The sequence below is a fragment of the Aquarana catesbeiana genome, linkage group LG03 (genome assembly GCF_042186555.1).
Source record: "Aquarana catesbeiana isolate 2022-GZ linkage group LG03, ASM4218655v1, whole genome shotgun sequence".
NCBI classification, from domain to species: domain Eukaryota; kingdom Metazoa; phylum Chordata; class Amphibia; order Anura; family Ranidae; genus Aquarana; species Aquarana catesbeiana.
The window spans coordinates 318,448,244-318,460,332 of NC_133326.1; the positions used below are offsets into that span (position 1 = coordinate 318,448,244).

The 12,089-nt window shown below is 40.7% G+C and overlaps 1 long non-coding RNA gene across 1 annotated transcript; it reads left to right on the forward strand.

Moving 5' to 3' along the window:
- The first annotated feature begins 675 nt into the window (after positions 1-675).
- Positions 676-11,778, forward strand: LOC141134539 (uncharacterized). The gene is made up of 3 exons (XR_012243191.1): positions 676-829; positions 6,579-6,676; positions 11,709-11,778. It is a non-coding gene; the product is annotated as an uncharacterized lncRNA (long non-coding RNA).
- Positions 11,779-12,089: the final 311 nt, after the last annotated feature.

The following is a 12,089-nucleotide window of genomic DNA, read 5'->3' on the forward strand; positions in this document are numbered from 1 at the left end:
TAGAGAGGGCTCAGTTCACACTATTGTGAACTTCATTCTGCGTATAGGCAGCATGTTCATTTCAATAGGCTGCTCTACTCACAAAAATGCAGCTAAAGAAGTTCCTGCCTTTTTTTTTTTTTTTATGTACTGCAACAAGTTGAATGGTGCCAGCTCTTTTGTCAATGCAAAAGTGTAGTGCATTTTCACTGTGGATTGGGAAAGCACGTGATTTTGCACGTTTCCTACTCACACATATATGAACCTAACCTAACACCGTTGTTCATTTTGCTGAGAAATCAGACAGCATTGTTGTCACCCGGTGTAATGGTAGTCTTGGAAGGACATGTCGTTTTAAGTAGACTTAACATAAACAGATTAAAACCTAAAACCTAAACTAAAGCTGGCCATAGAGTATGAACAGGTTGAAGCAAAGAAAATTGTTTGACTCCCCCATGAACACAGTCAGTTCTAATGGGAGAATCCCTCCCACGGTGCTATTGTGTTGGGGAGCACAGGGAGCCTTCCCTACTGGCAGTGATCGCAAGAAAAAACCCAACCGGCTGGTTGTACAGAAGTCAATCGATATATCAACGATATATCAACTTCAGTACAACAAGCCTGCCCATAGATGGGTAGAAATTTGTCCAGTACCTGCTAAACCGTCCAAATTTCAATCCGTCTTTGGCTGGTTTAATACTTTTGTAAGCACTTACAGCACCAGGTTTTATTTACTATCAATTGTCTCTTTACAGAGCATGAAAAGGGGAAAGAAAATATGAGAGTGAAGACTGCAGGTGGACGTCTATCTGTAGATATGGCTATCACACAAGCTTACAGTGTTAATGAGGTGAGTTATGTTAGTAATGCTGCAAAAAGACAAAAAGTCCATTGAAGGGCAACTAGTGTAATAAAGTTCCTTGATCAAGAAGAGGACAAAACTACTCTCCCCAGTGAGAATTCTGTCTTCATCCTGACCCTATTGATAACAAACTGGATCCAAGGCTAAAAAAAAACTTTACTGATGAATCTCACTTAGATCATCTCTAATCTGCAAATCTGAGATACTTTAAAGCCCAAAAAAAAAATTTCAAATAGTGCTTCAATTACCTTACTTCATTGCCTTGATTCCGAATACCAGCCTGCAGTGTATTGGATCAAAGTCATAATTTCCTCTATGAGCCAAGCTAATTTCCTACCCTGGAGACCGGACATTTTATAATGCTTGTTCTCTTCTTTGGCACTTGTCCCCTCACCATCCCTGTGTGTTCTCCTGCCTCTGGAGCCAATGAGGGAGGACTCCGCCATTGCAAGTGTGCTTCCACCAATAGGCGATGTCCACATTGTGCAGGCAGTAATGTGGACTCAAGAAGAAGAGCCCCAGGAAGTAAGCTTTCTTAGATGCGATGGCTGCATTCATTGTTTTTTTTTAGGCTTTCTTTCCTGTATTTACACCTGGTAATCTGGCCAGTAAGTCTGTTGTTTTGCAACAGAACAAGCTGTTTTGAAGATGTAGCAGTTAGGGGGATGGGACAATCCATTTACCACTGACAGGGGTGCTTCAATGGTCAGCTTTTATTTATTTATGTAAAACCTTTATCCCAAAAGGAAAAAAATTGCTTATAAAGTGCAATCTGGGGTGTGGCTTCAATTTGTTAGTGTATCTAAATCTCCTAGTACATCTAACACTCCCCTCCCCCCAGATTAACAATGCTGCTCTCCAAAGGTGCCCCTGTGACCCTTCATCCAGAGTGGGGCACTCTAATACAAGAGGCGTGTTACTGACCATCAACAGGTGAAAACAGAGGAAAAGCCTAAAAAAGAAAACTGATGCAGACACCACATCTAAGGTTTGGTAAGCTGCAATATATTCCATTTTTAGTTTAATACCACTTTTAGCTGCACTTGGAAAAACAGCTAAGCATACCTGTACACAACGGAAGCAGAAGTGAATCTCAATGAAGACTGTTCCAGATCCATTAAGCACAAGCAAATGCAGACAGGGCTTGAGCGGCTTCAAATCAATGCAAACCTGCTGTAAATATAACTGGCGATACTAAGTAAAGACATTCATTACCGTCTACTTTAGTAGAGAATTTTAAAGACTGACAACTCACACAATAAATAACTATGCTGATAATTAAATTGTTAATCTCTTTAAAGCAGCCAAAAATAAAAACATACAAAGGAACAGCTCGCTACAAGATTAACCGGTTCCCGACCGGCCGCCGCAGTTATACTGCGACAGAATGGCTCCCCTGGGTGATCCGTTGTAGCTGTACATCAGCCCTTTAAGATGCTGTAGGAAGCACACCCGAGGCATGTGCCCGGAGCCGATGTGAGTGCCCAGCGTTCGCGGTGACCGCCGGGCACCCGCGATCGCTTGTGACAGAGCGAAAACCGTGATCTGTGTGGGTAAACACACAAATTCCGGTTCTTTCAGGGGAGAGGAGACAGATTATGTGTTCATACTAAGTATGAACACTGATCTCTCTCCTTCCCTAGTCAGTCCCATTCCCCCACAGTTAGAACATACCTAGGGAACACAGTTAACCCCTTGATCGCCCCCTAGTGGTTAACCCCTTTCCTGCCAGTGACATTTATACAGTAATCAGTACATTTTTATAGCACTGATCGCTGTATAATTGTCAATGGTCCCAAAAATGTGTCAAAAGTGTCCAATCTGTCCGCTGCAATATTGCAGCCCTGATAAAAATCGCAGATCACTGCCATTACTAGTAAAAAAAAAAAAAAAAATAATAAAAATGCCCTAAATCTATCCCCTATTTTGTAGGCGCTATAACCTGAAGGGCCTGGTATGGAAATTGGGGGGACCCCCACGCATTTTTTTTTTTTAATTTTGGTTCAGTGTTCCCCTGTGGGGAAATTCCATGCCATTTTTATTAATGAACTTTTATGTGTATTGCCGGACCGACAATTCATTATAACCAGCGCTAGCGATAGTAGTTTTACATGACTTTTTTTCCTTTAGAAATGTCATTTTGCTGTCAGACTGTTCTAAACATAGGAAACATGTGCCCCTTTGCAGGCATACTATAGACACCCCCCAGGTACGAAATTCAAAGGAATATTACACTTTTATTGTTTCACTTTAAGCATTATTAAAATCACTGCTCCCGAAAAAATGGCCGTTTTTAAAACTTTTTTTTGCATTGATACATGTCCCCTGGGGCATATGCATATAAGCCTTTAAAATTAGCACTTTTGATTTCTCCCGTAGACTTTTAAAGGGTGTTCCACGGCTTTTGGATTTGCCGCAAACACCCCAAATTGTTCGCTGTTCGGGGAACGGGCAAACAGCCAATGTTCGAGTCGAACTCATGTGTTTTGTTTTTTGTTTGATGCATGTATGTATTGTGTAGACGTTACACGTCTTTTTATCTATGATCACATTGTCTAGATTTACATTTAATAAATTCAAGATATTTATTCTTACATCAGAGTTGGTGGTCTTTCAAAGTCCCATTTAGGGGGTATTTTTCTTTGTTCTATTGTATCAGGGATGGGACCACCACACTCTTTATCTGACATGGTAGAGGTCTCCTTCTCTTCGGATAGTGAAAGGAGAAACAGCACAGTGATCTCTCTGTTACTCCTCCTGTTAACATGCTTCCGGTCAGCATACAGACTGATTGGCTCCTTGAACTAGCTTCTGACTTTCGAATCGTAGCCCTGCTGTACAGGATCTGCAATAGGCTGATACCAGGTCAAATTTAGGCACTTTCACTGCTTGCTTTAAAAGCAAGCAGTCTAAGTTCAAAAGAAGCATCCAGTTCTTTTTTTTAATTATTACCTCATGGGAGGGGGCACTTTACAGACTTTTTCACTTTCAAAAAAGTAAAATGCTAGCAGTCAAACTGTAGGCACCTAGAAATGCTTGAATATACTTACAGCAGCGCTTATTGCGCTCTGCTGTAACTGAATAAGGATGACCTGTTTTGAAGTGGCAAAGCTCCAGCACTTCCAGGTAATGACCAAGCTTACCCTCCCACTCCTGTGTCATGCATATTCCTACTGGTGATCCGCATAGCCAGTTGTTGCTCTTTAAAATCTTCCTGTTTATTGAAAACCACAGTGTACAAATGCAGATAAAACTAGTTGACGCATTTCAGCCTACAAGGCCTTAGTCATAACTACTGTAGTTATGACTAAGGCCTTGTAGACTAAAACGCGGCAACTGGTTTTTATCTGCATTTGTACACTGTGGTTTTCAATAAACAGGAAGATTTTTAAGAACAACAACTGGCTGTGCGGATCATCTTAATGGATTGTTGCTTACAGACAAACGACTGTGGATCAAGCACCTGTGAGCTCTGGTGATACTCCTGTGTATAGGTAGTAGCACTATATATTTTTCTTGTGTGTGATATTTCTACTGGCCAGGGAGGCAGCTTATCATAGTGAGGGACTAACAGAAATGTTGGGAGTGGTGAGGAATAGGTACACTCTGGCATTACCTGGAAGTGTCAGTTGCTTGCCTATTGAGAACACCCCAGCAATCGAATAAAGCACTGGACAATAAATGCTGTATATACCTTTAATAAATCCCCTATCTCCTAAATGTAAAGACCACCTGCTGTGGGCCTATTAGTAAGTTGTAAGTTGTTATCCTAGGTTGACTGCAATCAATGGGGTGGAGAGTTCTATTAAATGACAAGTGTACTAAAGGTGAAGTTGTCCTTTAAGTCACAGAGTCCAATACCTATTTTTACCTATATAACTATTTTCTGTACTAATGGAAAAATCTAATTTCTCTACCTTCATCTGGCGCCTCTTTGCCCTTTGTGCAGTTCTTGAGATAAATGACCACTTGGTAAATCTTCAGTTCATATTGACCTTATATACATTTGGAATATGAATACTTCAGAAAATGTGTAATGGCCCCTTTCTTGCATAAACTGTTGTAAGCTGCAATTATTACAAAAATATTAATGATCAAAGTGCTATGATCCTTTTTCTTGAATTAAGTAGGTGTAATCAGTAGACATAATGTGGCCTCAGTATTTCATTTGAGTTTCACATGCACATATTAAATAGATCAAGGCATGTTTTTTGAAGCGAAACTATTTTTCTAACCCTTTAATAATTTAGGTGCTAACCTTTGAACCATTTACACGGTCCTAGTGGTGACAAGCTCATTAGCAGGTTTATATATATATATATATATATATATATATATATATAGTACTTAAAGTGGTTTTAAAGCCTTGGTGTTTTTTTAGCTAATGCATTCCCTACATTAATAAAGTGAATGTAAACCCTCACATATATAGTGAAGTGAACAGCCTCAGATGATACACAGAGATTAAACAAATCTCCCTACCTATGTTTTAAATGTATATCTATTGTCTTCAGCCTTATATACTGTTAAGAAATTGCACATTGTGGTAGAATTCCACTTCCTCATTCAGCAGTAGCAGTGTAGTGTTGGATTACACTGGAAGACAGCTGATTGGAGGAAAGGCACACACCCCCACCACATAGGCAAAAACGTTCAGTGCTGTCCTGTGAGTAGAGCAGCTTTCTGCTAATCTATTTATACCACCCACCCTGACACAAAATTCAGGCTGGTTTTATCACGTGTCTGAGAACTTGTCAGAAGTTGTCATGCTGATAACAGAAGCACGGAGCAAGAGAAAGCCACGGGACTTGGTGCTTTGAAGAGAGATAAGAAAACACTGCAAATATACTGTATGTGTCCAGCTCAAATTTCATGAATCGAGTTTACATCCACTTTAAAGTGTTTGTTAGCCCAACATTTCATATTCCTGATATGTGCATGCTGTACCATGTAATTATATGAAACAGTATCCTGATCTCATGCATTAAGATAAAAAAGCATTCTGTGTGCAGCAGCTCCCCTAATACTTACCTGAGCCCATCTAGATCCAGCAATGTTGCACAAGAGACTTACCTGGCCAGGACTCCCCTCCTCATTGGCTGAGACAGCACCAAAGTGCCATTGGCTCCCACTACTGTCAATCAAAGTCAGTGAGCCAATGAGAAGAGAGAGTGGGCAGGGCCGGGCCACGGCTCCGTGTCTGAATGGACACAGAGAGCCGTGGCTGGGCTCAGGTGCCCCTATCTCAAGCTGTTTGCTGTGGGGGCATTCAACAGGAGGGAGGAACCAGGAGCAATGAAGAGGGACCCAAGAATAGGAGGATCTGGGCTGCTCTGTGCAAACCCATGCACAGAGGAGGTAAGTATAACATGTTTGTTATTTTTTAACAAAAAAAAAACGAGACTTTAGTAGCACAAAAAAGGTTTAGCCATACCTCTCTTTTAAATATTTTTGCACAGAAATGAATTATTGGTGTTTTCCTAATACTGCACAAGTGTAATGTAAAAAGGTCAAATTAGATGCAAAAAAAGAGCAAAACAGAATATTAATAAAAGAAGAGAGGCCTAACAATTGGACATTCCAAGATGAGAAAAAAACATTTAGCAACATTAAACAACAGTAACAGAAATAATATTTTGTGCCCCTGGTTGATTGAAGTTGGTGTGCAGGTAATCTTCTCTATTGTCATGAAAATAGATCATTTAATTGTACGTTTTTTTTTTTTATATTTTCACAGATCATTTCCATAATTAGGGAGAAGCTAACTAATTCTCATACTTATATTTACCAAATGTTTCGGAACAATGATCCCAAGGGACCAGGGACGATATCCAGGTAACAAAGGATAACAATTTCTCTTCTTCACCAAACAAATCTATTTCTAATCATAATGAACATTCATTTTTTCTTGAAATTTTCTTTTTTCAGTAGTAGAATACAAACAATAATTTAAGCCACCTAACATTCATAAATATTACATTTACTATGCTTTTTTAGTAAAATGTATAGAATTCAATATTGCCCCAAAAGTGAAAGGCGCCATTAATACACTTCCCATATAAAACACCTAAAACATGCTAACTATTCTGATGTTTTCCCTCATTTAAATGAGCTGTTCCAGTGGCCACAGTACTTATGATCCTTTTTTCTATAGATGCTTTAAAATCATCTTAAAACACACTGTAAAAAGTTAATTTAAAGTGACCCTGTCACTAAGTGGTAGATTAACCCTGTAAAGGAAGACGAAGAATGCTTATAATCCCAGCGTGTGGCAAGGGAAATCCTTACTCTCTTCATTAGCTACCGGCATGGCAGCATTGGTATCCAACACTTCCTGCGCTGTGGTTTCTCCTGACCAAACCCTACATCACTATAGTGTTCTGTACTGATATAGGGATCCAGAGGAACCACACAGCACTCTAACATACCCAGAAGTTTCACATATTGCATCCCCTTATACATGCTGTGCTTTTCTGTGCCAACGCTACACCATTACTGTGTCAATACTGCGAAGATCCCAGTCCATATTCCCATTGCACACGTTCTTGGAATAAGCTCTAATAGGGCGTACACACGGTCGGACTTTGTTCGGACATTCCGACAACAAAATCCTAGGTTTTTTTCCGACGGATGTTGGCTCAAACTTGTTTTGTCTACACATGGTCGCACAAAGTTGTCGGAAAATCCGATCGTTCTAAACGCGGTGACGTAAAACACGTACGTCGGGACTATAAACGGGGCAGTGGCCAATAGCTTTCATCTCTTTATTTATTCTGAGCATGCGTGGCACTTTGTCCGTCGGATTTGAGTACACACGATCGGAATTTCCGACAACGGATTTTGTTGTCGGAAAATTTTATCTCCTGCTCTCCAACTTTGTGTGTCGGAAAATCCGATGGAAAATGTCCGATGGAGCCCACACATGGTCGGAATTTCCGACAACACGCTCCGATCGGACATTTTCCATCGGAAAATCCGACCGTGTGTACGGGGCATTAGAGTATTGGGTGCTGTAGTGCCAGCTGGATACTGGAACCTATGCAATATGTAGATATTCACCAGCACACCAAGGATCATCAATTTTGGCAAAACGGTTTATTATTCAAAGAGTAATCACATCACAAAAAGGTGCATTGCAACGTTTCGGAGGCATGCAGGACCCCTTCGTCAAGCATGTGATCACATGCCTGACGAAGGGGTCCTGCGTGGCTCCGAAAAATTCAAGTTACAGAACAAGTCCAGTTGCATATGACTAACTACTACTAGATATACCATGACCTGGGTAAATAAGAACCTTCACAGACTTATTGTGCTTCTGCCAACCATTGACAAAATTATCTAACAAAAATAATAATAAACACTCACCGGCCACTTTATTAGGTACAACAGTTCAATTGCTTGTTAACACAAATTGCTAATTAGCCAATCACATGGCAGCAATTCAATACATTTAGGCATGTAGATGCAACAAAGAAGAGTTACACCCTTGGGACTTTAAATGAGGTAAACACAAAAAGGTCAATGAGAGTATACAGAGTAAACATGGTTTATAAATGTATTAAAATTGTATAACATTTATCGTATATGAGATGCATCAACAGATGTGCCAAACCACTTGGCAGTGATAAAACACAACAACATTACCAAGCGGCCACATACATTTTTTATTTATATATTTTTTAGAATTGTCGATGTACAGTAATACACAGGCATCGTATAACTTGACACATTTCACAAGTCGCTGCACGCTTCTTCAGGAGTAGATGCAAATGCAGTGTATATATGGACTGAGCCAACATCTCAAAAGCCAATAAACCAACAGGTGACGGTAAAGTGTGTCTATCCCGGGAGCTGAAGGGAAGGAACCAGCAAAGACCCACCAGGGGACAGATGGAGGAAAAGCATAACATGGGAGCCAAAGAGTTTGACCTTTGATGTCCCTCAATGTCCAACATGATTTGCAGCATAATCCATGTGTCCTCAGCATGTGAAGTGTGGCGCCATGGCTTCATGCTGCTAATCATGTTGGACATTGAGGTACATCAAAGGTCACACTCTTTGGCTCCCATGTTATGCTTGCCCTCCATCTGTCCCCTGGTGGGTCTTTGCTGGTTCCTTCCCTTCAGCTCCTGGGACAGACACACCTTGCTGCCACCTGTTGGTTTATTGGCTCAGTCCATATATACACTGCATGTACATCTACTCCTGAAGAAGCGAGCAGCGACTCACGAAACATGTTGAGTTATATGATGCCTGTGTAATTTACTGTACATCAACAATTCTAAGAAATATACTGTATATGTATGTGGCTGCTTGGTAATGTTGTGTTTTATCACTGCCAATTGGTTTGGCACCTCTGTTGATGCATCTAATATATGATGAATGTTATACAAATTTAATACATTTATAAACCATATTTATTTTGTATACTCTCATTGACCTTTTTGTGCTCTCCTTATTTAAAGTTCCAAGGCCGTAACTCTTCTTTGTTGCAATTAATTTGGGGATGGAGGTGTGTCACTGGCAACACCAGACCATTTTCTTTTGTATATTGGGCATGTAGATGTAGTTAAGACGACTTGCTGAGTTCAAACCGAGCATCAGAATGGTGAAGAAAGGGGATTTAAGTGACTATGAACATAGCATGGTTGTTGGTGCCAGGCAGGTGGGTCTGAGTATTTCAAAAACTGCCGATCTACTGGGATTTTCAGGCACAACCATCTCTAGGGTTTACAGAGAATGGTCCGAAAAAGTATCCAGTGAGCAGCAGTTGTGTGAACGCAAATGTCTTGTTGAGGTCAGAGGAGAATGGGCAGACTGGTTTGAGATGATTGAAAGGCAACAGTAACTCAAATAACCATTCGTCTCAACCAAGGTATGCAGAATACCATCTCTGAACACACAACACCTTGAACCTTGAAGCAGATGGGCTACAGCAGCAGAAGACAACACCGGGTGCCACTCAGCTCAGCTGTCAGCTAAGAACAGGAAACTGTAACTAAACGTCCCACAGTCTGTCACAGAAACTGAGGCTACAATTTGCACAGGCTCACCAAAATTGGACAATAGAAGATTGGAAAAACATTGCCTGGTCTGACAAGTCTCAATTTCAGCTGCAACATTCAGATGGTACGAACAGAATTTGGCTTAAAACATCATGAAAGCATGGATCCATCCTGCCTTTTATCAATGGTTCAGGTTGTTGGTGGTGTAATGGTGTGGGGGATATTTTCTTGCCATACTTTGGGCCCCTTAGTACCAATTGAGCATTGTTTAAACACCACGGCCTTCCTGAGTATTGTTGCTGACCATGTCCATCCCTTTATGACTACAGTGTACCCATCTTCTGATGACTACTTCCAGCAGGATAATGCACCATGACGCAAAGCTCAAATCATCTCACCACTGGTTTCTTGAACATGACAATGAGATCGCTGTACTCCAATGGCCTCCACAGTCACCAGATCCCAATCCAATAGAGGATATTTGGGATGTGGTGGAACGGGGGATTCACATCATGGATGTGCAGCTAACAAATCTGCACCAACTGCGCGATGCTTTCATGTCAATATGGACCAAAATCTCTGAGTAATGTTTCCAACACCTTGGTGAATCTATGCCACAAAGAATTAAGGCAATTCTGAAGGCAAAAGGAGGTCCAACCTAGAACTAAGCAAGGTGTCCCTAATAAAGTGGCTGATGAGTGTATTTTTTTTCTGGCTTTTATGTCTGGTCTCCAAGGATGAGATGACATTCTTAATGCTTTACTATGGTGCTGCTGTTACTTTAAAAAAATATATATAGAGAGCCCATACCTGCTTTCTCATGAGCTTGAGAATGTTGATTTGTGTCCACAAAAGAAATTTGACAATTGGCTAAGGCCCCTTTCACACTGGGGCGGTAGGGGGCGTCGGCGGTAAAACAGCGCTATTTTTGGCGCTTTTACCGCGGTATTCGGCCGCTAGCGGTGCGGTTTTAACCCCCCGCTGGCGGCCAAAAAAGGGTTAAATCCACTCGTATAGCGCGGCTATAGTCGCGGTATTGCCGCGGTATAGCCGCGCTGTCCCATTGATTTCAATGGGCAGGAGCGGTTTAGGAGCGGTGAATACACCGCTTCTTCACCGATCCAAAGATGCGGCTGACAGGAGATTTTTTCTTCTCCTGCCAGCGCACGGGCTTTCACACTGAACAAACAGCGGAGGTTGTTTAGGGGCGGTTTGCAGGTGCTATTTTTAGCGCAATAACGCCTGCAAACCGCCCCAGTGTGAAAGGGGCCTTAGTGTTCGTGCGGAGCCTTCCCCGCCAGCAGGATACAATGATCACTGTGCTGGCTGCTCTAGCCACCGGTAGTGATCTGATGAAAAAACCCAACTGGCTGGTTGGACTGAAGTTGATTGATGGATCGCCTTCAGTACAACCAGCCTGCCCATAGACAGACTGATCCCTTTATGGCTGGTTTAAGTTACAACTTAAGCCAGCCAAAGATCATGCGATTTTCTTTCCTTCAACCACGGGTTAAAGGAAAGGAAATCGCTCAGTTCCCCCATCCAGACAGTGAGTGTATATGGGGGAATCCCTTCCGCTGTGCTATTGTATTCTGACGACACCGTCAGAATACAATGATGGCTATAGCACAAGAAATTCTATGTACTTAAACTACTTATTTCCAAATCACAGAAAAAAAGAGTAATCATCATTTTGATACATAAAACAAGCAACAACAATCAAATTGTTTCCTTAATAAAATAAATGATACAAAAGATAAATTTGCATATACAGTATGATTGTGACACTCTACAATGCAATACAGTGAAATCGATATGTATAAAGCATTAGTGAATTATTCACGATTTTTTATTATTTATAGGGAAGCACTGACAAGAGTTCTTTGGAATATCTGCGGGTTTTTAACTACACAGCAAATCAACAACCTACTCAGCAGGTATTACATTATTATAGTAACAAAAATCTACATTTATTTATATGTGCATTGATTTACATCCATGTTTATTTATATCTGACCTGTATTCAAATGTTTCAGTATATTATTTATGCATTTTGGAAATTCACTATATGGGATAGTCATCCAACATTTTTGATTATGCATTTTTTCTGTTGAGTCCAATATATTACTATGAATATATACATATATGTTTATATTATTAAAAGAAACTCCACTTTTGTTAAGAAAAAAACATTCCCCTTTGGGTGATCTATGTACATTGCAACGATTTTACCAAATTTTGTT